The sequence below is a fragment of the Bubalus kerabau genome, chromosome 3, assembly GCF_029407905.1.
Source record: "Bubalus kerabau isolate K-KA32 ecotype Philippines breed swamp buffalo chromosome 3, PCC_UOA_SB_1v2, whole genome shotgun sequence".
Lineage (NCBI taxonomy): Eukaryota > Metazoa > Chordata > Mammalia > Artiodactyla > Bovidae > Bubalus > Bubalus kerabau.
In genome coordinates, this window is record NC_073626.1 from 113,466,925 (window position 1) to 113,493,662 (window position 26,738).

The 26,738-nt window shown below is 36.7% G+C and overlaps 1 protein-coding gene across 1 annotated transcript in view; it reads right to left on the minus strand.

Moving 5' to 3' along the window:
• The window catches only part of THSD7B (thrombospondin type 1 domain containing 7B), a 1,243,680-nt gene that overhangs the window by 139,246 nt on the left and 1,077,696 nt on the right, over window positions 1-26,738 (minus strand). The gene's annotated exons all lie outside the window — the stretch shown is intronic.

Genomic DNA, 26,738 nt, shown 5'->3' on the forward strand with positions numbered 1-26,738 from the left:
ATCCAAGTCATGGAAAAACAGCCTATCTCTTAGTAAAGTCTGCTGAACATAATCCAGGAGCTATAGTCTGGCCCCAAGAGCTAAACTGCATTCCCCCAAAGCAAGATATATTTGGCTTCTCTGAAATTACTAATGTACCTAAAAAAACATAAGGGGACCATCAACTAGAATATGATAGTGTGCCTTTGCAGAAGAGAAAAAAGGATAATAATGACTATTATCTCCCACCAAGAATAGGAATTTCATTATCTTTTCATTCCACCAAAGATCTCACATAGCATCTATTAAAGGTCCAGCTCTCAATTACATGGTATACTATACTCTCCAATGTACTTTACGAGGTCAATTGAAATAAATATACGTAAGGAAAATTTACTCTTGAATATAAAAGGTTCTTAGAATGCATAAGAAAAATGGTATTATTTGTATTAGACATTTCTTTTTCTATACCCAAATGATCAATGCTAACAGGCAATTATCCAGCCTTCTGGGCATTGTGGCTTTACATGAATTTAGCTATTTATAGGATGTTTTCAGAACATAGCTAAAACACAGACACACACATACACAAGACAAACACACGCACATGATAAATGCTGTGCATGATGACAGACTGAATACCTGCAGATTATATAGTAAAAACAATGAATGCAGTAAATGCATTGTTAGGTTAATTCCTATGCATTTATTTGTGACGAGTTTTTCCTGAAATATTATAACATTGTGTAGGCAATTGCATTTGCCTTTTTAAGAATGAATTTTAAATGCATTACTCCTCAACAGAGAACACAGCATTCCCGCTTGGTAAGGAAAACAGTTATCCTGTCCTATGATACTAATATGTTGGGGATTTCCCAGTGCTCAGCAGTAAAGAATCTACCTGCAATGTAGGGGATGCAGGTTCAATCCCTGGGTCAGGAAGATCCCCTTGAGGAGGGAATAAAAACTCACTCCAGAATTCTTGCCTGGGAAATCCCATAGACAGAGGGGCCTGGTGGGCTACAGCAAAAGAGTCAGACACGACTTAGCAATGTGGCATGTTACTCTTAATCACAAAGTGGCTCCAGTGTAGCACGATCATGAGTAGTAATTCTAACTATTACCAAAATAGTTATTTACTGTTTTCCCTTTTAAATAAGAACTTGAGCCCCATGTCTTTCCTCTCCTGGCCTTTCCAGTTCCATAAAATTGTAAATGATGACTAGGCAGTGCTATCCAAACAGAACCATTACTTGCAAGTTTCCTCTAAATGTAAGGGAAAGCGCGATGTAATGAGATAATCAGAAACCAAGATGGGAGCACTGTCAGTGTGTGAGATGGAAATCAGATGAGAAAAGGTAATTTGTGAGGCTACATCTTAGGAATCGCAAATAATGTCAGAAACTATTTTTAACTGTGGGGTTCGATTTGGCTCTCTCATGTCGAGCATAAGATGATAAGGAAAACTGCAAAGTGAAAAATATGTGAGGGCGAAATGAAAGGAGATGGGAAAATAGGAGTGGAAATGAGTGAGAGGAAAGGAAGGAATTAAGTAATAGAAGAATCACATTTCATGCTGTGAATGCTGATAAGAACAGAATGAAAGGGTTAGAAGCAGTGCCTGCATTAGAATAAGGAAGTGACAACTTGTAAGGGAGAAAAGTCTGCCTCCCCCCAAACTCATAGGGTAGTAGAGATAAGAGAAAAATCTATAAAAATGAAAAGACATGACCCAAATCCAAGAGACACTAGGAAACTAAGCTGATGATGGCTGAGGGTTTAGCAGACCCAACTTCACCATGGAAATTAAGCTTTCACTAAATTTACAAGTTTGTTCTATAAACTCTTCAATATGTATCAGATAATTTAAAGAAAGCTTTTTGGCTTTCCTATGAGATAGAAAGGGGTTTCCCAGGTACGCACAGCAGTAAAGAGTCTGCCTGCCAATGCAGGAGCCACAGGAGATGCAAGTTCGATCCCCGGGTTGGGAGGATCTCTTGGAGTAGGAAATGGCAACCTACTCCAATATTCTTGCTGGGATAGTCCCAAGAATGGAGGAGCTTGGCAGACTACAGTGCATGGGGTCACAAAGAGTCAGACACAACAGAGCAACTGAGTACACATGCGTGAGATAGAAGAAAGCCTGCTAAAACACTTGCACAAATGGGGGAGGTGAAGAACTTGATTAAAAAAGTAATTTTCCCACAGCTCATGCATGGATCTGAGAGCAAATGGATGGGATATTCTCGGTGAGAGGGACCTATTTTTCTAAAGCTCTCAGTAGCAAGTGCAGTTTACACTTTCACCCTCCCTCCCATATAAAGCCCCAGGGTCAGATGGGAAATGAAAAACTGTTTAGTTGCATGTATCTTTGATATACACATTTGAACTCCTGGTCTTGTACTAGTTTACTGGTTTTATTCTTTATGCTCCAGTAATCGACATGTTCAGTTCAGTTCACTCGCTCAGTCGTGTCTGACTCTTTGCAACCCCATGAATTGCAGCACACCAGGCCTCCCTGTCCATCACCAACTCCCGGAGTTCACTCAAACTCACGTCCGTTGAGTCGGTGATGCCATCCAGCCATCTCAACCTCTGCAGTCCCCTTCTCCTCCTGCCCCCAAATCCCTCCCAGCATCAGAGTCTTTTCCAATGAGTCAACTCTTCGCATGATGTGGCCAAAGTACTGGAGTTTCAGCTTTAGCATCATTCCTTCCAAAGAAATCCCAGGGCTGATCTCCTTCAGAATGGACTGGTTGGATCTCCGTGCAGTCCAAGGGACTCTCAAGAGTCTTCTCCAACACCACAGTGTAGTGAAGTCACTAACTTTGCTGACAAGCTATGAGAAAAGAGGGAGCAGGTCTGTGCAGGGAGATGGTGACCCACCTTCTTAAATAATGCTGTGAAAAATAGGACTTCTTGAAGAAGATTCTCCATCATATGGATTTGCCTATTTTTCCCCTGTATGCATCTGCCATTTTAATATTTCTTTTACAGTCATTTCTGGCTGATACACCTCTTCCTTCCTTCAAAGTTCAAGTAAATCCCACCACTTCCACAGGGCGTTTCCCATGACTCCACCTTACATGTCTTTGGTACTCAGTTGTTTGTTCAATCACGTCAGACTCTTTGAGACCCATGGCACCTCTGTTGTTGTTCAGTCACACAGTTGTGTATGACTCTGCAACCCCATGGATTGCGGCACGCCAGGCCTCCCTGTTCCTAACCCATCTCCTGAAGTTTGCCCAAGTTCATGCCCATTACATCAGTGATGCCATCCAACCATCTCATCCTCTGATGCCTCTTCTCCTGCCTTCAATCTTTCCCAGCATCAGGGACTTTTCCAATGAGTCAGCTGTTCACATCAGATGACCAAAATACTGACTCCTCTCTGTTTTTCCTATTTTCTCACTTATTGGAGCTCTTTTTTCTCACTAGTCTTAATGTCTACTTTGTACCGTAAATCATACTGAAAGATCATGCCAAGAGAAACACAATTTGAAACTCCACTCATAAATATGCTTCTGGCTTTAACCAGTCAGACCTGGACTATCAGTGTGTGTTAACATAAGTACCTGAACAAAACCTATAAATCTTAGGAAGGCAGAAACTGTGTTTCTATGATGTCTATATTGTAGAGGAGGGGGTGATGTCCAATCAGTATTTGTTGAATTGAAACTAATTTTTGAAGGGGCACTGATTGCTAAACAACCCTCACCTAATTTTCTAGAGAAAACAAGTTCATGAATGGAACACATAAGTATTTTACAAAGCTTAAAGGATATTAACAGGAAACAAAAATGAAATCCTTTTCTTTCCATTATAGGGCTTTAGTGAAGAATATCCATCATGGTTATCAAAAGGTGCTGCCTGATGATTTAGTTACAGGAAAGAAAGGCTGTCTTTATTTATTTATTTATTTATTTATTTATTTATTTATTTTTTGAAAGGCTGTCTTTAAAGAACTGTGAGAGTTGTTTCTTTAGAGACCTTGCTCATCAGGCATGGATTCTTACCTAAAGGATCAACACCCACAAGAGGCAAAAAGGCAGCAGGCATTCAAGAATAAAAATGTACTACCCAGATGCCCAATTTCTTCTCATGTCAGTCCTTTATGTTCTGGCTATTTCATATTGCTATTTAGTTGGTCCTTATTATAGTTTTATAATGGAAATGTGTTAAAGCCTGGACTTTATCAGAGAATCATATGGAAATGTTCCAAAGGAAAAATGAGCCATGGGAAAGTTAAATGAAAATCATTTCTAAATGGTGCAAATTAGGAAGAAAATAACAGGGCTTAATAGGGCCACCAGTGCTAAGAAATGCCACTGAAAAATCTAAAACCTCTAAGAGAAGTAGCATTTCATTCTCCTGCTAATGAGTCCTATGTGTTATTTCTTTATTGGGGAATGCTGTTTTTATAATTTCACATTTCCAGAATCACATCTTAAACTCATTCATTGAGTCAGTCATTTAAATATTTATTAAGTAAACCTCTGCTTACTGTAACTGATCAATTTCATTAGTACTATTTTCTGATACAACTCTCCAACTATAGACTGACTGGTAAAAACTTGGAGGCAGCGTCTCATTGGGGTTCAGCATGTATCATTATTATATATCAGAGTCATAGGGTTCAAGGGCTCAAACAAAGCAAATAATCCAACAACAACCACACACACATGCACACAATAAAGAAAGGAAAATTCACAGCCTCCAGTTTTCCGTAGCAATAATGTTTTGCTCCAGTAAAGCTGCCAGTCAAGACCGCAGTAGAGATCTTCATGCTTGAGACTCCATGCTGGGACTGTGGCTACTTAGTAGAACCTGAAAATCAGTTCACAGGCAGAACTGAGACTAGAAATTCCTGCCAGTCGGAACCAAGGTCTATTAAGATCAGTAAAGCACTATGGGTTTCTTTCTCCTCAAAAATGTGAGTTCTAGTTGTTTTTGTTTAGTAGCTAAGTTGTGTCTGACCCTTTTGCGACCCCGTGGACTATAGCCTGCCAGGCTCCTCTGTCCATGGGATTTCCTGGAAAGACTGCTGGAGTGGGTTGCCATTCCCTTCTCAGGGGATCTTTCCAACCCAGGGATGGAACCTGTTTCTCCTGCACTGGCAGGCAGATTCTTCACTGCTGAGCCATCAGGGAAGCCCCTTTGTCTCTTTTCTTATGGACTTCAGCTATGGAGTTATGCTCTCCCTCTTTAACATTTATGACTAGCTAGAAAGTATCAATAATTGTTTGGTCCATGGTGTAGTATGTCTGTGCAATGCTAAAAAATTCAGTCCTAATGCAACTGCAGCCACAATGTGCCTGTCTTTCACCAGCCAATGGTCATCAATGGTCACACAGTGATGCTCTGTGGATCTTTATGTCTGTACAAGATAGTCTATGTCTTGGGTTTGATCACCAAAATCATGAGTTAGATCATCACAACTGTGAGTTAGATCATCACAACTGTGAGTTAGACAAGGTTGCTGTGATTAGAAGAAGCTAAGTCTGTCATTTATGGCTTATAAAACACAAGGCTGGTACTCAAACTGAGATTTGAGAATCCTGGACATCTGGTGATGTCCAGAACTCATGGGCTCTGCCTGTTCAGACTGAATGAGAATCCCATGACAGCCATCATCTGTTCAGTGATGAAGATACTGCTAGCATGTATAAATTCCTGAAAAAGTAAAACCCAAAGCTGAATATTAAAAGATGTTTATATAGTAAATCCTATTAACTTTAAATAGAAAAAAAATTGCCTAAGCAATTCATTTCTAGTCTTTGGGTATGAAATCTCTTTTCTCAATTTCAAAACCCTTAAAAATGGCTCAGAAAACTAATGCAAATTTAAAGCAAGACCAGGCCTCTGTCTTTTGAATGGTTTTAACTCTTTGGGTGAAGATGATGGGTTAAAAAAATATATCCACAAATGTTTTAAAATTGGTATTTTGGGGAAAATAATTATGTCTGTGAGACGCTCTAAAGGGCAGCAGTTGGAGTCAGAATGTTCTGAAGTCTGGTGATATGTACAGGGCTTGGGTAACTGTCAGTGTCAGCCCAGATGTTCAAGTCTATGGCGCTGGCTAAGCCCCTCTTGCCAGATGTTTTCTCACACTATATTCTCAGCTACCTAGCAACCAAAAAGTCTTCCTCAGAATTCTCTGAGCTTACCCACTTTCCTGGTTTATAAGATTCACCATTGGTTTTAAATATGCATTACATGTGTTCTTTTCAATCTTGATATTAAAAATCTAAAAATGACAATAATAATGCTGGATGAGTTTTATCTGCAAGATTTATAGGCAAATAAACTGTTGAACATCAAAGGCAATAAAAAGTTTATTAAAATAACGACCATGGTAGCTTCATTCTCCATCTCCTAAGAATCATGGTTCCCAAGTTTGATGTGCATACCTGGAGAATTGTCACATTGTTCAAAGGGGCCTGTGAATGCATTCTCATTCCAAATCTCTGTAGTCTCAATGAATAATATAATCTCACAAATGTTAGTCCTACCACTTGTCACATGAATGCAGGGAATGTTGTGATTTTAAAAGTTTTAATTCTCTTTGAAGGAACTGCTGAATTTGAAGTCACTCATTAAGAATTTTCTCAACCTAGGCTAACTGGTCCTGGGTTAGAGCATAAGGTCCTCATATCACTCAGGGAACCACTGTCTTTTCATATAAAGAAGAGAATAAGTAAATAACAAGAAGGCTATGCCCTATACTCCTTATATCCTGATAAAATGTGTTGTATAGAATAGCCCTCCTTCCAAAACTACATATTGAAATAAATTTTTCCTGAGAAGATCTAACCTCCAGATTTTTTACTTTTAATTTTCCAATGGCCTATGGCACTTTACTCCTTCCCTCTGGTCTAAATATCACTGATGATGTTTTAAACTCAGGGTACTCATTATCAAGACCAACACCCACGCAAAGCGAAACCATCTCTGACATCCATGTAGCACTATTTTCCTCCTCCCATGGCAGAGGGTGGAGAGATGCGAGGTGGGAGAGCTGGTTGCTTACAGTGGATAAGCATGACTCCAAGTCATGCTACTTCTTCCTCTTCCCCATGCTTCCTTCTCCCCATCAAGGATGTCACCCATTACAGAGAGTATTTAATGGAGGGGAACCACAAAGCCCTCATCCAAATGGCCATGGTTAAGCTCAGTAATCTGTGCTGGTGTAGTTTACTTATAATGGTGAATAAGTATAATTGCCTTAGTTTTTATTGCATAATATTTCCCTTTATAACAGATTTACATTTCTTATTGTATATCATTTAAGTGACTATAAAAATAATCCATGGTCTTAAAGGAAACTATATGGTAAGGGACATCAACAACAAAAATTTTTGCTGTGTAGATCTCATAATGCACAGGGTATTCTACAATAAAGTGTGTGTGTGTGTGTGTGTGTGTGTGTATGTGTGAGTGCACTCACAGGAGCACTGATCAGAATCCCTCTGTACCTGGTATGTGATACAGAACTGAGGGAGCATAGTGACACAAGCAATTTGGGGCAAGTTGAACTATAAAGCCCACACTCTGTATCACAGTACTCTAAACAATCATACCCAGTAGGATGAGAGGAGACTCACTCCAGAATCTGGACTGTCTTCTCCAATCCCCTGGGAGATACCACCCACGGCCATGCTGTGAGATGAGATCAGAGGGAATTTTGTAGATTGCTCACAGTATGCCAGTGACTACTGTCATGGCTGCCCTTTGGATCTTCACAGAACAGATTGCAGTTATTAAGCTGAAGTGAAAAAAAATAAGCAAACCTGTGCCAAATTTGATTGATACTTCCAGAATACTGTGTAATAGCTATACTCATAACCCTTTAGAAAAGAGGTTCTGGATGAATCTTGAGCATACTATATAAAATAAGCCAATCACATAAGGATAAATACTGCATGAATATATGTGTATGAGGTATATCAGATAGCCAAACTCACTGAAGCAAAGAGTAGAATGGTGGTTATCGGGGACTGCAGGGAGGGAAAAATAAGGAATCACTAATCAATGTGTATAAAATGTCAGCAATGCAAGATGAATAACTTCTAGACATCTGTTGTATAATACAGCCTATGGATAACCACACTGCATTATATACTTAAAAAACCGTTAAGTGGGTAGGGCTATCTTATATTAAGGGTTCTTACCTCTATAAAATTAAGAAGAGTTACATATTCTACAGGGGGTTGGGTTGTACCATGGAAAACTGACCAGTGAAAGAACCTTTCTGTTCTTAGCATCTGTTAGATACTGTCTAGGGGTCTAGTACAGAGATTAGATAGATGGATGGATGGATGGATTGAGAGACAGACAGATAGATATGGGGGACAAATATACAGGCAAAGTAAGTCTGGATCCAGAATATGACCATCAGAAATCAGGTGAGAAAGGAAAGTTTTCTTTCTCTGATGCAACAGAAAGAAGAACCTGAAATAGAGATTGCTTTCCTTCTGCAGGTTACAGAAGTTTTACATTATAGCCATGAGGCAATGCTAAAGCAAAGATGAGCAGATCTCAGTTCTTCGAAATAGATGTCCAAAGGGTAAGTCAGAACAGTATATGGTATTGTTTGGAGTTTATCTGGAAAATGAGGAGATGGGATTTAAGTCCTTACATATAAACTTGAAACTCATTATGTAAGTGTCCAACAAAAGAGAAGTTTTGGGGAAAACCTTTACTTTCTTTAGTGGCCTTTGCTGGGAGAGGGTCTTATACTGCTCTCACCCATTCTTAATAGTTGAGAGCATCATGCTATCCCTACTCTAGGATGCAGGCAATTGCCTTTTCACTTGATGAATATAATAGCCTATTGCAGCATGCTTAGGAAATCAATCTAATTTGAGTTATAAAAAATAAATGTGTATAAAGAAGCAGTATGATCTAAACTGAACATTCCTTAGGTAAAGACATCCTATGTTTGTGTGGATGAACTATCAGATACAGAAGGACAAGGATAAGTAGCTCTAGTTGGAATTAATCTACCATGACCTTCTTTGGATGAGAAATTTGTCAAGCATCCAAGTAAACAAACCAAAATCTAAATCTCATAAACTATGTACAAGGCCCTGGTTCCTACAAGATGAAGCTTGGACTGTAGCTACCTGGGGTAAGTAAATAGGAAATTTGACAAGGAATAATTTAATTGGTAGACAATGGGAGCCATGAAGACTTCTGAAGTTCATGGCATGAGAGAATATTCCAAATGAAGTTTGGGGCACATAAATCACCTTCAACGTGAGGGAAATGAGATAGAGATGCGTGAGAAGGCTGGGAAAGGGGAAGTGGTTCCAATATGAGATTATGGTTACCAAAAAAAATGATCATGATCTACCTTTTTCATAAAACTTCCAACATAACAAGAAAGGAGAAATACCAAGATTTGGTGGTGAAAATGAAAGAGACAAGTAAAACATTAATCAGTTCAGTTGCTCAGTTGTGTCCAACTTTTTGTGACCCCATGGACTGCAGCACACCAGGTGTCCCTGTCCATCACCAACTCCCAGAGTTTACTCAGACTCATATCCATAGAGTCGGTGATGCCATCCATCTATCTCATCATCTGTTGTCCCCTTCCGCTCCTGCCTTCAATCTTTCCCAGCATCAGGGTCTTTTCCAATGAGTTAGTTCTTCGCATTGGGTGGCAGGACTACTTTTTAAAATCACTTAAGATTAATATATTCTAGAACCTCGTGACACATTAAAGTTTTCTCTTTTTTACCAACAGAATTTTTTTTCTTTTTTTTTAAATTTTATTTTATTTTTAAATTTTACATAATTGTATTAGTTTTGCCAAATATCAAAATAAATCCGCCACAGGTATACATGTGTTCCCCATCCTGAACCCTCCTCACTCCTCCCTCCCCACACCATCCCCCTAGGTCGTCCCAGTGCACCAGCCCAAGCATCCAGTATCGTGCATTGAACCTGGACTGGCAACTCGTTTCATACATGATATTTTACATGTTTCAGTGCCATTCTCCCAAATCTTCCCACCCTCTCCTTCTCCCACAGAGTCCATAAGACTGTTCTCTACATCAGTGTCTCTTTTGCTGTCTCGTACACAGGGTTATTGTTACCATCTTTCTAAATTCCATATATATGCGTTAGTATACTGTATTGGTGTTTTTCTTTCTGGCTTACTTCACTCTGTATAATAGGCTCCAGTTTCATCCACCTCATTAGAACGGATTCAAATGTATTCTTTTTAATGGCTGAGTAATACTCCATTGTGTATATGTACCACTGCTTTCTTATCCATTCATCTGCTGATGGACATCTAGATTGCTTCCATGTCCTGGCTATTATAAACAGTGCTGCGATGAACATTGGGGTACACGTGTCTCTTTCCCTTCTGGTTTCCTCAGTGTGTATGCCCAGCAGTGGGATTGCTGGATCATAAGGCAGGTCTATTTCCAGTTTTTTAAGGAATCTCCACACTATTCTCCATAGTGGCTGTACTAGTTTGCATTCCCACCAACAGTGTAAGAGGGTTCCCTTTTCTCCACACCCTCTCCAGCATTTATTACTTGTAGACTTTTGGATCGCAGCCATTCTGACTGGTGTGAAATGGTACCTCATAGTGGTTTTGATTTGCATTTCTCTGATAATGAGTGATGTTGAGCATCTTTTCATGTGTTTGTGAGCCATCTGGATGTCTTCTTTGGAGAAATGTCTATTTAGTTCTTTGGCCCATTTTTTGATTGGGTCATTTATTTTTCTGGAGTTGAGCTGTAGGAGTTGCTTGTATATTCTCGAGATTAGTTGTTTGTCAGTTGCTTCATTTGCTATTATCTTCTCCCATTCTGAAGGCTGTCTTTTCACCTTGCTAATAGTTTCCTTTGATGTGCAGAAGCTTTTAAGGTTAATTAGGTCCCATTTGTTTATTTTTGCTTTTATTTCCAATATTCTGGGAGGTGGGTCATAGAGGATCCTGCTGTGATGTATGTCAGAGAGTGTTTTGCCTATGTTCTCCTCTAGGAGTTTTAGAGTTTCTGGTCTTACATTTAGATCTTTAACCCATTTTGAGTTTATTTTTGTGTATGGTGTTAGAAAGTGTTCTAGTTTCATTCTTTTACAAGTGGTTGACCAGATTTCCCAGTACCACTTGTTAAAGAGATTGTCTTTAATCCATTGTATATTCTTGCCTCCTTTGTCAAAGATAAGGTGTCCATATGTGCATGGATTTATCTCTGGGCTTTCTATTTTGTTCCATTGATCTATATTTCTGTCTTTGTGCCAGTACCATACTGTCTTGATAACTGTGGCTTTGTAGTAGAGCCTGAAGTCAGGTAGGTTGATTCCTCCAGTTCCATTCTTCTTTCTAGAAGACAAGACACCAACTTTCCTGATGTCCTGAATTCCAGGGAGTATTGTTAATGAGCATAGCAGCAGAAACTCTTGGGTGTTTGTCAAGAAAACTTCTTTATAATATTTTTACTGTCTTATTTTATCATATCTTGGCTTAGTGGGGCTAAATCTAAGGTCATGGGTGACCTAAAAGAATTCTAGTCTTTGAAGGGTTTGCTCAGAACTTCCCAGTATTCACAGTAGGCAAGAACAAAACTGGCTTCTAGGACCAAGTCCAAAAGGAAAATCCCATAATTGGCAATAAATTACTTTTCACATATTTCCTATCATGCAGTGGGAGCTCTGGGCCCACCATGCTACTGTCTCTTAATCACTACAACAAACAAATCTTTCCTACTCTAAAATGCATTGGTTCTCAAATATCATTTACTCCAAAGTCTATCAGGGAGTTAGAGAGAACAGAACAAAAGAACAAGCCATCAGAAATGGCCTTTATTCTATCTAGTAGAAGAAAAGAGAAAAGAATTTCAGTCTACAAACTTTATTCCTATTTTGGCTAATTTATACATGCTCCTGACATCACAAAAGGCAGAAGAGGAGAGGAACAGTTTATCTTTACAACTAAGGGAAAACAAAAAAGATAATTATTATTTATATGTAGTTTGAGGTAAAAGAGAAAGAAAATAAAAAATGCTACAAAATATCCCTAGAGACTTTTTGCACAAAGATGTTATGTGTGACACACACACAGACACACACACAGAGTAGTCTTTCTTCTACAGATAAATGCGCAAGGAAGCAGTTCTAAGGCTGTACTGTGCTCTAACACTTTTCCTTGTTGAAATACAAGGCCAGGCATGCACAAAATGACTTTTTAAAATATGAACTCTTGGTGTGAGTCCTTCCATAACAAAGCTGAGGTGTCTAAGACAAAGTTAAAGTGAAACATAGAGCCCCAAGTGATGTTTTATAACCAGGATGGCACAGCCTGACCTTTGCAGAAATGAGAGGCAAGATTGATTGGCTAATGGAATCTCTGCCATTCACTTACATGGTGATAAATTGAGATCTTGGCTCTGATTCCCACCCTAATTTCATCAGTTGGAGACTCTTATTAGGGGCTAATTGAAAGCTGCCTTTTTATGGAAAAAAGAGCATTTTATTGGCAACAGTCTTCCCCTGAGGCAGAAAGTTAGGAAAAGACAGGGACTGATGTGGACCTTTCAGTTTCTTCACAAAATAAAAACAGAAGATCATTGTTGAAGGAAAATGATAGTTAAGGGTAGACCTGTACCCGGCCTCTGTTTTAGTAAATATTGTTTTGATCAAAGGAAAGAAAGCTGATGATAAGGTAAAAGTCATGTCTAACAATCAAGTATCATTTCTATACAACATAAATGATGAGCCTATTCCTGGACTTGCAAAACACAGGTTATTTGAAAAATTTGACAAAGAAGTTCTTAAAATATACTACAGAATGATGAATTAAGCCATTTACATAAAGTGGGCAAGTATCTGCAGACTTGGACTTGATAAAAGCTAAAACATAAATACACAAAATGTGTGGAACCAATGACAGCTTTTCTGAGATATTTACCGAGAACTAAGATTTCCAGATATATTTTCTATAAACAATTTTTCCCTATCCCTAACCCCCAAATAAAATAATTTACAGTGTCTCTGGTTTATACTCTGTACTCAATAGATATATATTGGCAGAAATATGAAAAAATTAGTACAGAAATATTCTCTAAGCATGTTCCTGAAAAGTATACATAGACCAAACCATGATTCTGGCATCACCTGAAGCTCAAAGTTGTGCCCTTTGTAATTAACTGTATAGGAATATTAATATTATTCATCAAGTATTCAAGTCTAATTGCTTGTAACTGTACCCTAGTCCAACATTGTAAAGTAGATATCCAAATGAATTGAATATTTCTTATATTTCTTAGATTTTGTTATTTAAAATTTTTCTCATCTCTGATTTCATTTGACTCCTCTGAATAGAGATGATGGTACTTGGACTGTATTACCCCACTTCCCTATCCCATTCATGGATGCCTTGAATGGATTATAAAATACATAAGCTTCTAAAACGTCGGTTTCTTTCCCTGTAGGCAGATAATATTCAAGATATTCAGGACTCACCATGCCTGCTAACTAAAAGCAGACCCTGCTTGCACGAGGGAGCCAGGCTCACAGTGACAACTGGATCTCTCTGAAGGGAGGGGCCATTTCTCGCACATCTCTTATGTTGCACTTAGCATCTGACACGTGAAGGGACAATAATAGGCTCATAATTAAGTGCATGTCCAACTGAACACTAGGAAGTATAGGGCTTATGGTTCTATATCTCAGCTGGCATCTCACTTGCCAGGGTAGAGGGGTCTGTTATAATATACTTCCTTAGCAGGAACCACACTGGTTTGGATTGATGACACGGCATCTGTAGAGCAATTTAGGAGATGGACAGCATCAACTACTTTACTTGTATTGGATTCCTGTCCTCCATTATTGGATTTCTTGGTTAGATTCTATTAAATTGATAATGTGCTCCTCTGTAGGGGTGGATTCATTTCAGTTATGGGTGAAGTGATCCTTTACTCTGTGCTAAAGATTATCTGTAGTCTAGTGAGCAGAAGATATGAAGAGAGCCATGAGAAAGTGATTATGATTTAGGTTCTGCCATTAATTTCCTGGCAGTTTCCTGAAGGATCTCTTGGGGTTTATCTTTTCTCTCTATAACCTAATGTTGATACTTATTCTCAAGAGAATTTCAGTAAGGTATATGAGCATAGAAAGTCCGAAAGGGTTCACTATAAAAAGTAGTATTTTTTTAATAAGATTAGCATTGAGGCATGGAATTGAAACCCTAGAGTAGGAAATGGCAACCCACTCCAGTATTTTTGCTGGGAAAATCCCACGGACAGAGGAGCCTGGCAGGCTATAGTCCAGAGGGTCACAAAGAGTCAGATACAACTGAGTGCACACACATACACATGAGCTGAAGACATTTTGGAGGTGGAAGTAAACCATATGATCATCTGCTTCAGCTGCATTATTTTCTTCATCAAAAATACACCTGTATTCTCATCTAGATTAAACTAATAAACTTTGAATAGTTGTTAACACTATACCCTCAAAACATGGGAGAGGTGACAGATGGGAAGAGACAAATGTGTTGAATTTTTATCCTTCTTCCTCCTCCACACCCCCTAATATATTGATTAGAAAAAGAAGCCCAATCAGGAACAGCTAAATCAGCAAAACAACCTGAGTCATTCTAGAAATAGCATTATTATTTCTAATAAACTGACATCAAAGGCTTTTTACAATTCCATAGTCACATCAATATTTGAAATTTCTCTTTAGCATGAAATGATTACTCCTAAAAAGGAAAATTCTTTAATTTCTTAGCTGAGATGTAAAGAGTGTGCTATGATTAAAGTAAAAAACTATTAGCATTTAAGAATTGTTTGCTACATAAAGGTAAAGAAAAGGGTATTGATTAGGAATAGAAAGAAAAGGAAGTATGACTATCATGAAAACTACTTTTCATTAAAGATAAACATCATCTGATAACAGTTAATCTTTTGATAGTGGGAACTTTTGATAGTTGCAACTAGATCTCCTGTATTTACTTTTTTACGAAGGGGTCAATTAGTTAGACATTTACTGAATTTCTACTCTGTAAGACACAGCATCTCCTTAGACACTGGGCAAAGATGACATACATTATTTTCTCTAATGTAGGTGTTGGAAAATGTATGGTCCATGGGTCAGATTTGACTTGCCGCCTATCTTTTTTCTTAAAAAAAAAAAAAATGATATACATTTTATATACCAAAACATTCACTCTTATATAGTGTAAAGTATGGCTTTTATTTATTTTTTTTTTCTGAGTATATTTTAATTTTATTTTATTTTTAAACTTTACACTATTGTATTGGTTTTGCCAAATATCGAAATGAATCCGCCACAGGTATACATGTGTTCCCCATCCTGAACCCTCCTCCCTCCTCCCTCCCCATACCATCCCTCTGGGTCATCCCAGTGCACCAGCCCTAAGCATCCAGTATCGTGCATCGAACCTGGACTGGCTTTTAATATATTTAAAAAGTTGTGCAACCATCACCATTATCTCTAATTTCATAATATTCTATTCACCTGAGAAAGAAGCCTTTTATCTATAGGCAGTCACTACATGTTCCCTGCTTCCCCCTCCCCTGGCAGCTAACCACTAATCTACTTTTTGGTTCTATGGAGATTTACCTATTTGCACATTTCATATAAATGGGAATCATATAATACATGGCCTTCTGTATCTTTTTACTTTGACTTAGCATAATATTTTCAATGCCCATCCATGTCACAACATCAATAAGTATTCATTATTGTTTATGATTGAATAACATTCAATTTCATGGGTATACCAAATTTGTTTACCCATTCTTCAAGTTGATGGACATTTGTGTTGTTTCCATCATTTGGATCTTATCAATAATTCTGCTATGGACATTTGTGTACAAGTATCTCTGTGGATATATATTTTTGGTTCTCTTGGTTATATATTTATAAGTACAATTGCTGTGTAGATTCTACTTCTAAATATATTTAAGAAACTCTGTTTATCTTTTTGAAGAAATGCCCATGAGTTTTCCAAAACAGCTACAACATTTTAAATTTCCAACAATCCATGAGGGTTACAATGGTTACAGTTACTCTCTTGATATTCTTGTTAACACTTATTGCTGTCGGGTTTTTTATTATAAGCATCTTAGTAGGTGTGAAGTGACATCTCATTGTGGTTTTGTTTCATAATTCCCTAATAAATACTTATGCTAGCATCTGAGCATCTTTCCATGTGCTTACTGGTCATCTATCTTCTTTGGAGAAATGACTATTGAAGTTCAGTGTCTATTGATTAATTAGGTTATTTGTCTTCTTACTTCTGAATCACAAGAGTTCTTTATATACCCTAGACACTAGAGCCTTATAAAATATATAATTTCCAAATATTTTTCCCATTCTATGGGTTGTGTTTGCACTTTCTCAATTATGTCCTTTGAAATGCAAATGTTTTACATTTTGATGAAATTTATTTTTTCCCTTTGGTTGCCTGACCTTCAGAGATATCCATGGCCTGACCCCAGATTACAAAGACTTATGCTAATGTTTTCTTTTGAGAGTTTTATAGTTTTAGTTCTTACATTTTGATCTCTGATCCATTTTGAGCTAACTTTAACACATGCCCTGAGAGAATGGTACAAATTCATTCTCTGCATGTGGATATCCAGTTGTCCAAACACTATTTGTTAAAAAGACTATTTTCTTTTCATTAAATTGCATTGACATCTGTGTTACGTTTCACAAACCTTGACAAAGATATCCATGTCCTAATCCCTGGAGCTAATGAATGCTGCTTTATATAGCAAAAGGGACTCTGCAGATGTGGTTAAGTATTTTGTGATCCAGAGATACTCCTGGAATATAAGGTAGGCCAGATGTAATTAAAAGAGTCCTTCTAAGAGGATCACAGAATAGTCAGATACAGAAGCTGATATGAAAATGAAGCAGAAATGGTGCTAGTGGTAAAGAACCTGCCTGCCAACGCAGGAGTCATAAGAGAGACAGGTTCGATCTCTTGGTTGGGAAAGTCCCATGAAGGAGGGCATGGCAACCCACTCCAGTATTCTTGCCTGGAAAATCCCATGGCAGAGGAGCTTTATGGGCTACAGTCCATAAAGTCACAGAGTTGGATATGGCTGAAGTGAATTAGCACACATGCACAGCCATGGATTCTGGCAGCTTCTAGAAAATGGAAGAGGAAAGAAATAGCAGATCTCTTGGAGCTTGCAGAAGGACCCAGTGCTGCTGCCACCTGTGAGACTTACTTTGGACTTTTTACCTCCTGGATGGCAAAACAACTCATGTTGTTTTAAGTCATTAAATTTGTAATAATGATGATTTCTTACAGAAGCAGCAGGAAACTAATGAAACACCCTCATCAAAAATCAATTATCATAAATGTGTGCGTTTATTTCAAGATTTCTGTTACTATTCCATTGATCTACAGGCCTGTCCTTAGGTACGGCACACTATTAATTATTGTAACTTTGTAGTAAGTTATGAAATTTCAAACAGTGAATCCTCAAAATGTGTTTGTTTTTTTTTTTTTCAAGATTATTTTAGCTGTTCTGGTTCCCTTGAATACTTTACTTTGTATGGTTTCGGTCCACTTAAATTTACTGAGACTGTTATGTTCCCTAACATGTTGCCTGTCATGAAGAATGTTCCATGCACAGTTGAGAAGAATGTATATTCCAATGTTATTTGCTAGAGTGCTTGATAGTTCACCTTTTCCTTTACTAGAACTCTTTGTTTTCTCATGCAGACTTGAATTACTGTCTAGAGTCCGTTCATTGTGATAAGAAGTGCCCCCTTTAGCATTTTGTGTAGGCCCAGCTTGCTAGCAACGAGTTCCATCTGCTTTAGCTTATTTGGGAGTTTTTAAAGTTTTCCTCATTTTTGAAGAATGATTTTACTGGATATAGAATTCTTGGTTGAATCTTTTTATCTTCTCCCATATGTCTTCCCATTGTCTTCCGGTCTTAATGGTATCTGATGAGAACTTAACTGTTAATCCTGATAATGGTGATCATGTGTATACGATGAGTCCCTTCTCTCTTGCTCTCTCTTTTTTTTTTTTTTTTTTTTGTCCCATTTTTTTTTAATTTTATTTTATTTTTAAACTTTACAATATTGTATTAGCTCCACCAAACATTGAAATGAATCCGCCACAGGTACACTTGGGCCCCCCGTCCTGAACCCTCCTCCCTCCTCCCTCTCCATACAATCCCTCTGGGTCGTCCCAGTGCACCAGCCCCAAGCATCCAGTATCGTGCATCGAACCTGGACTGGCGACTCGTTTCATACATGATATTATACATGTTTCAATGCCGTCTGACAGTTTTTATTATGATATATCTATGTGTATATTTCTTTGACCTTATTCTGACCTGGAGTTGGTTGAGTTTTTGAATGTGTAGATTAACGTTTTATCACTAACTTTAGGAAGTATTGACCTTTGTTTCTTAAAAAAAAAAATCTTTGTTTCATCTTTCCTCTTTCCCTGGGGCTCCCATTATGCATATGTCTGTATTCTTGATAGTGTCTCATAGATTTGAGGCTCTATAAATTTACCTTCATTATTTCATATTTTCTATTCTTCAGACTGGATAATCTCAAGTAGCATATCTTCCAGTTAAATGATTCTTTGTTTTTGCCTTCCCAAATATAGTGTCTGGGCCCTCTAGTTAATTTTTTAATCTCAGTTTTTGTACTTTTTAACATCGGGTTATCGGTTTGATTCTTCCTTATAATTTCTATTTTGTTATTGATATTCTCTGTTTTGTTTGACACCATGCTTATATTTTCCTTGAGTTCTCTAAACATTTTTAAAATAATCAATTCAAAATCTTTGCCTAATAAATCCAACTTCTCAGCTTTCTCAGAAATAGTATCTATTCCCTGCTTGCTGTATATGGACCAAACATTTTCCATTCATGTTATTTGTGTGTGTGTGTGTGTGTGTGTGTGTGTGTGCGTGTGGTTGAAAACTGAATACTTAACATAATATGGCAATTCTGGAGACCAGATTTCCCTCCTCTCTGTAGTGTTTGTTGCTTTGGCTATTTATTATTGCTATTGTTTGTTTAATAACTTTTGGTAAGTAATTATCAGGAATCTGTGTTGTTTATCATGTCTAAAGATGTATCTGTCTAATAATCTGACAGAGATGTCCTTTAATGCTTGGCACCAAAAAGTCTTCTAGTAAATGCTAAGGGGCTCTATATGTTGGAGCACACACTCAACATGCAGCTAGTTTATTTACAACTCCACCTTTGTCTTCACTTTCTGCTTGCACAGAGACTCAAGGTCTGAGCAGAGAGGGTCTTGTCAGGGCTTTCCTGAATATGTGCACTGCCCCAGGCAGGTGTATATAGCCTTTTACATTCCCAGAAAATAGTCAGGATTTTTCAAAACCTCTATGGACATCTGATCCCCTAGCCTTTCCTTTTAAATATGTAAAAAAATGAAGTATAACTAGCATATAGTATTATATTAGTTTCAGGTGTATAACATGGCGATTCAATGTCTATATACATTTCTAAATATTCATCACAATGAGTCTAGTTACCATCTGTTACCATACAGAGTTAACACAGTATTACTGACTATATTCACCATAGTTTATATTATATCCCAAGACACTTGAGCACTTAGATGAAGCTTAGCCACAACAGGAGGTATGATATCATAAAGGTTTGAATTTACCCTTAGACCCCAATTAACAGAAGACTGGAGTTGTACATTTTATTCCCTCCCCAGTACATGGAATCCAAACTACTAAGCTATTTTATTGTTCTTTGTTAGTCCCTGTAAAACTTTGCACCTGAAAAAATTTGGATTCTCCTGTGACTGAAAAACTCACTTTAGCTGTATTTAGCTCCTGGTCCCTAAGGCATCATAAACATCACTCTAGTCTACTACACAGGTAGCTTCTGAAAATGTTACTGATGTATTTGTTCATTATATGACCAACAGTATTTCAAATAAAATTGTGGATGGACAGAAATAGCTTGTGGATTTATTAAAACTATAAAAGTGAAGAACCTGAGATTTATATGAGATATTGATGTAATCTTGAAAAAAGATTAACATCTTTAAAAAGAAAATGAGAGAGAGATTGAAAGAGTAAAAGCTATTGATATTCTGAAGACTATTTGTTAAGAATTTGGTGATCCTAGAATCAGCATATTGATAGGAAGCTACGTATGGAATTCTTAATACTAAGTTTGGAGTTACCGAGATCATGCACAATGCCATCTCATATACTCTAGAAAGTTTAATGTCAGAAATGTTTTAGAAGTCTGGTATGCTTTGCTGATTCTAAAATCTCAGAGTATTGTTTTCTTTATATCATAAGATAAGCCCAGCATGGCCAATTTAAGAAGATAGATATCAAATTTCTGGATTTCTGAAATAGCTACTTTGCTGATGTAAAGGAATTCATTCAACAGCAACATACAAGTAACTGACTCTCCTGTGGGAGAATTTTTTTCTTCCATGTGTGAACAATGTTTTGATCAGGATTTACCAAGAGAAAAATGCTGATTTGTGAAAGACAACATCAAAGCTGCTTTTCACTAAATGAAAACAGTAAAGATCAAAACAGATTGCAACACCAACCTGAGCCTTTGTAGAAGTCCATGTTGGCAGTGCATGACAAGCAAAAGGGAAAGAAAATTATATATGCATTAGTTAAGCTGCTATTATAATGCAAAATAGAAAAAGTAGAAATTCTTTCCCCTGGTTATTCAAAATTAACAGCTTACACTTTAGCTTGAATTTGAATTTTTCCCACCTAACTTTCAAGCAAAATACTCCCTTTACATGGACATCAAACATATGATTGTGTGAAAAAAAGAAGACATGGATCTGAGAAAGTTAAGTAGATTTTCTCCACCTGTCCTCTGGTTATGAGAGCTGATTCCTAAGACCAAATCCTAAGGGAATACTGTAAAGCCCTGAAGCTTAATCCAAACTCCCCAAGAAGTAGCACAAGTATTAGTCACAGCTTATTAGTTATGGCAAAATAAAGAAAAAATACATAAGATTTATTATTTTTGAAGCTTATAGCATATACTGTTCAGACTAAATCTTAGAATATAGATGCAATGACAGTTGGTCTTACTGCTCACTCCTCACCCCACCATGTACTTTTCTTCCTCAATCTTATGACGATTAAAATTTTGAATTTACTCAAATGCTTATCTAATTACTGTCATCTCTACAAGTAGACTGTATGCTCCCTGAGGGCAGGGTTAGTATCATTTTTCTGTTTTTCATCATTGTAGTCTCAATACATATCCAGTACTTCAGATTGAGTAGATAGTTTTCAAAAATATTTTAAAAAGGTGAGTGAATGAAGGCAGTCCCAAGGCTGCATGTAAATACAGCAGAGAGAAAGATTTAAATACATTTAAAAATTATAACCCAAATTAAAAATTCATTTTCAATCTGAAATCGTTTTACTCTTTTATGTGACAGATCAGAAATCTTAATTTACAGAATAATAGTTCCAAAGGAACTAGTTTGGGTAAATTGATTAAACATCCATTTACCTGCATCTTGGAAATTCTAACCACACTTGAATCAACCCACCATCATCATAAAGTATAATTAATGATTGTTTAAAATCAGAAGTCACTGAACCCAAAGGGCTTCACAAACATATGAGGTGACCACACTTACTATTACTGTTTCATAGATAGTATTAAAATTCATACATTTGCCAGGTCTAAATTATATAGGTTAATCAAAAGAAGAATATTTTTGGCTTAGAGATAGTATAAGGATTAAAAGTCTTTAATGATAAGAAGCTAAGGAAAATCTCTAATGTTAGAAAATATCTGCTTTCAGGATAACAGCTAGATACAATTAACTCAGAGTTAAGTGCTTAATGAACAATGAACAATGTTCACATGATTATTTTATTTCACATTAGAATCACTCTTTTGAAATGATTTATGTACTATTTTAATATTACAACCAAATCATGATGATGACTGCCCATGGATGGAATTTAAATCAATAAACAGAGAAACTTGAGTGTATTACTTATTTTACTCTAGTTTTTGTGTAGATATCCTACACGTTTGACTGTCCAGTATTAGAGTTCCAGGTGTAGGATTCTAGGCATATAGCTCCATGGTCCAAGGATTGCTAAAACTTCAGTTCACTGCACTTCCAGAGCAAGTATGTAGAAATATGTGTAAAAAAACAAACATATTATTAACATTAAAGACCAAGAATTCTCTCCATGAAAATAATAAGTAATTTTTTTTACATAGACGGTTAAATTTCTATAAGGCAATGCATAAAAGCATCAAAAGTACCTCTTTTTTTTTTATTCCCAAAGATGCATACTGAAGATGTTTTCCAAAGTATTGTTAAACATGTTAGATATGGGAATCTTACTGTACTCTGAAGAACTAAGTTGTTCTCCAGAAATTACAATTATTACTTTTTGTTTTTCTGCTTTAAAAAAAAATTGGTTCAATAATTATTTAACTTCTGGCTAAAATATATAAAATTTTGAGATATTTTAACAACTTTACCTCTATTTGCAGCTTCCACTTTCTCCTTGGCTTTATTTAAATTTTTAATGGGAGTATAGTTGATTTACAATGTTGTGTTAGTTTCAGGTATACAGCAAAGTGGATCAGTTATACAACTACTTTTGGCTACTTCTAGTTTAAATACTACTATCACATACGTGGTTAAAGAAATACTGCTTAACATTCCCACTGGGCCAACTCCATTTCCACATGTCTAAATACTATTCTTTCTTTAAAGATCAATTTTGGTCTTGCTTTCTTTTACCTTAAAATTTCCAAAACCTGTGCCTTCATACTATCCTGAATTCCTGAGGCTCAACAGATTTGATTTTTAAATACAAATGTTCTATATCCTTAGATGAAGTCCAAGTCTATCTTGAGACTGGGATCCATAGCACTTCCATTACACAAGTTCAGACCAATTCATGTGACCACTCAAAATATGGCAGGGCTCCTATTACCCTTAGAAACCATACCTGTGGTTTTCTTCCTCATGGCCCACTGAGCCTTAAGTGACCCCACCCTGCCATTTGCCTAAAAGTATCTCCAACTTTCTCCTTCTAGCTCATTCAACTCCAGCCATACTACCCTTCACACACAGAAAATTTCCCCTTAAGTTATGCATTTATTTGGCATTTGGTGCACAGTGGTAAGAATGAATTAGGTATTATACACATTTTCAATTTGAGATAGAAAAGCTTAATGAAGACACAACTCAAACATGCTACCTCTTTCCTTAGAGTACCTGTTTTTTGTTGTCTCCTCAAAGACCAAACAAGGAAAAAAAAAATCACCACATTGCCCAGGAATCTCATCAGTGTTATTTTTCAAAGAATACAATTCCTAGTTGGTCATAATACACTATTCAACACCCACAATAACATAAAAGAGATTGTTACACACTATTTAATAGCCACCAATGACATCTAAAAAATAGATGTACTGCTGTTAGAACCCTGGTTCTCATTAATCTCCTGAAATTCTCCAAAAATAGGTAGGAAGGCAGAAAAGGAAATGACTCTTTCTATTTGATGGTACAGAAACTAAAAATGGAGGAATAAGCTCGGATCAAAGGCAAAGGGGAAATGGAAGGACTGGGAAAATAATCAGTGTTTCAAACTCTGTGGAAATCAAAGTTGGAACAAAACAAGCTACTTTGCCAACATTGTTAACTGTGTGTGTGCGTGTGTGTGTGTGTGTGTGTGTGTGCCTGCATGCACATCCATGCATATGGGCACATGTGTGAGCATGAGTGCATGGACAGAGTTATTTAACATATACTTTGAAAATATTTGAATAAACAAGAATGATATAGGAAAGAGAAAGCGCCAAAGATTGGAGCTGACAAATTAAGTGTTTAGTCAAAGTTTTTGTTGTACTTCCATCTAATGAGAGAACCAATCAGGCAGTCAAACAAATACCATGATCAGAGGCAAATTGCTGGTGCTGAGTCCTTTAATCAGATGCAACTTGCTGAAATCTCATAACTTAAAAAGCCCAGTGGCAGCCCAGGCTTAGGATGGGCATCCTATGACTATATTAAAACAAATATACTAATCTATCTGGGGAATTATTACTTCCTTCTAGTGCAGGGAGCTTATTTACATAACATTTGAAATATGCTGCTTTGTGTTGGAATGGAAGGTCTAAAACAAACAAGGCAAAATCGGAAACAACAACAACTAATGCTTCGATAGCTTTGCTTAACTTTTAGCTATTAGAAGGGCAAGGATCTTTTTTTTTTTTTTTTTTTTTAATTAGGGTGCTAAGATGAAGAAGTTAGTGGATTAAGGTAAGTCTGAAAGTTGTATAATAACATAACAGAGGAGTTTTTATTCATCTGAATATAAAGAGAAGTAGATTTAATCAGAGTAGGAGTAACAGGTTTTACTCCATATTTTACTTATTTTCTAAGACAATATTCTGGACAGTCATGTTATAGGGAATTGGAACATTTCTAATACTAGAGGAGTGAGTGAAAAACAATGCAATTTAGAGAAACTAAATTAGCATTCAGAAGTCATTTATACCCATATCATATTATATATATGATATGTTTGTATTTATATATATATTATAGATAATATTCCAGATAGTTATACCATATATATATATATATATGTATATCTTATCCAAGAAAACAAAGTGAAAGTCGCTCACTCATGTCTGACTCTTTGCAACCCCATGGACTATATAGTCCATGGAATTCTCTAGGCCAGAATACTGGAGTGAGTAGCCTTTCCCTTCTCCAGAGAATCTTCCCAATTCAGGGATCGAACTCAGGTCTCCTGCATTGCAGGTGTATTCTTTACCAGCTGAGCCACAATCTGAGCAATGTGTGGGTCAAATACTCACTTCCCCATCTTTCTAACCCAAATATTTTAAGATGTATGGATTAAATTTTTAATATCAAAATCATGGTTTATTCACTATTTTGATTCATTATTTGTCATTAGAATTATTTGTCTTAATCACTGTGGTTTTGTTCATACAGTCACTTGCTAGCAAGTTTATGGACTTGTTTTCATCATGTTCAGTTATTATAAAATTTCTAAATCATTCATCATTAAAAAAAAACAAGTGTTTCAATGCCATTGAAACATGTATAATATCATGTATGAAACGAGACGCCAGTCCAGGTTCGATGCACGATACTGGATGCTTGGGGCTGGTGCACTGGGACGACCCAGAGGGATGGTATGGGGAGGGAGGAGGGAGGAGGGGTTCAGGATGGGGAACACATGTATACCTGTGGCGGATTCATTTTGATATTTGGCAAAACTAATACAATTTTGTAAAGTTAAAAAATAAAATTAAATTAAAAAAAAAACACAGGTGATATTGTAAAATCCTACAGATAAGAGCAGAGTTAAAATAAGAAAGAGAAATGAAGATGCAAGGAGAAAGTCAACCATACTCTGTACCTGGAGACAAACTCTGAGGGATGGGAAAAATGTATTTAGTCTAAATTTCACAACCAAACATTTTAATTGTTTATAGAGAAGCATTTAATTCCATGTATTCTCTAATAAGAAAATCCTACTTCCAAGATATTAATTTTTCCCCAAAGGCTGTAATCTCATTGAATTAAATCTAAATTAAATGTGCTTTATAGGAACTTAATAAATTGTAAAACAAACAGAATCAGAATAATCTAGAATAATTCTAATTTTTTCTTAATCTAAAAGTTTTACCTTTTCTATAATTAGAGTATCTCTAGTTTCTTCAGTAATTAGTAACAGCAAAGATCTAAGAATTGCTCTTTTAGAAGCTAAGTCAGTAATAGCTTCATCTGTTTAGAAAAACATCCTTTATTGGCATTTGATATGCAGAGAAACTAGCAAAATACATTTGATCAAGATGGTTCTAATGATCCCCCAAGACACAGATTCAAAATGGTCCTAAAGTTAATTGCATTCCCCAAACATTTACTGACACTTAATGTGGCCTCAATATCATGCTAAGCAATTAACTTGGTAAATCAGAGCTCCTAACCTCACTTCTTCAAGATTCAACTCCAAAAATACAATTAAAATGAGTTCTTCCTTTCAAGTACACCTTGCTCTGTCAAATACACTCTCTCTGTTTATTTTATAGGAGTCTAATCATCTCTATTTGGTTCTGAGTCCTAGACTAGAGCTCATTTTCTTCCAAGAAAGCACTACTTGATATTCTGTGAGCAAAATATCACAACCCACCCAAAGTCTACATGTCACTCCAGGAAGACACTTTACCTACTGAGAATATAAAATGAAGCTGAATTAAGCATAAGATACTAAGTAGTGGCAGAAAACCCACACACGTTGAGAAGATTCAGTCTCATAGACTTCTCTTCCTTCTGTGTACCTCTAACCCTTACAATTAACTGCAGGTGTATTAAATTGCATGCAGATATAAATTGCACCTGAAATTAGCTGTCTGTAACTGGTCAGTTGTACCCTCCCAAGGGAGTCTTTGGTTAATTATGCCAATTATTAGCTAATTATAGGTATAATTAAATGAATTTCCATATGATTGTATTACTTAAAAAACTCTAGCACAGAAACTCTGATATGAACATAAGTTTTCATAAAATTTTTCAGTAAGTGAGAGCACATCTGGGTTTTGTGCTTAAGAACTGCATTTCACACTAACAGTTCTTAGTCTAGGGGCCTGCCTTACAGTCAATCATTGTTTGATTCACACCCGTAGGTTTTCCAACAAAATGATATGGCAAGGGAATCGGTGACAGAATATCTTTAG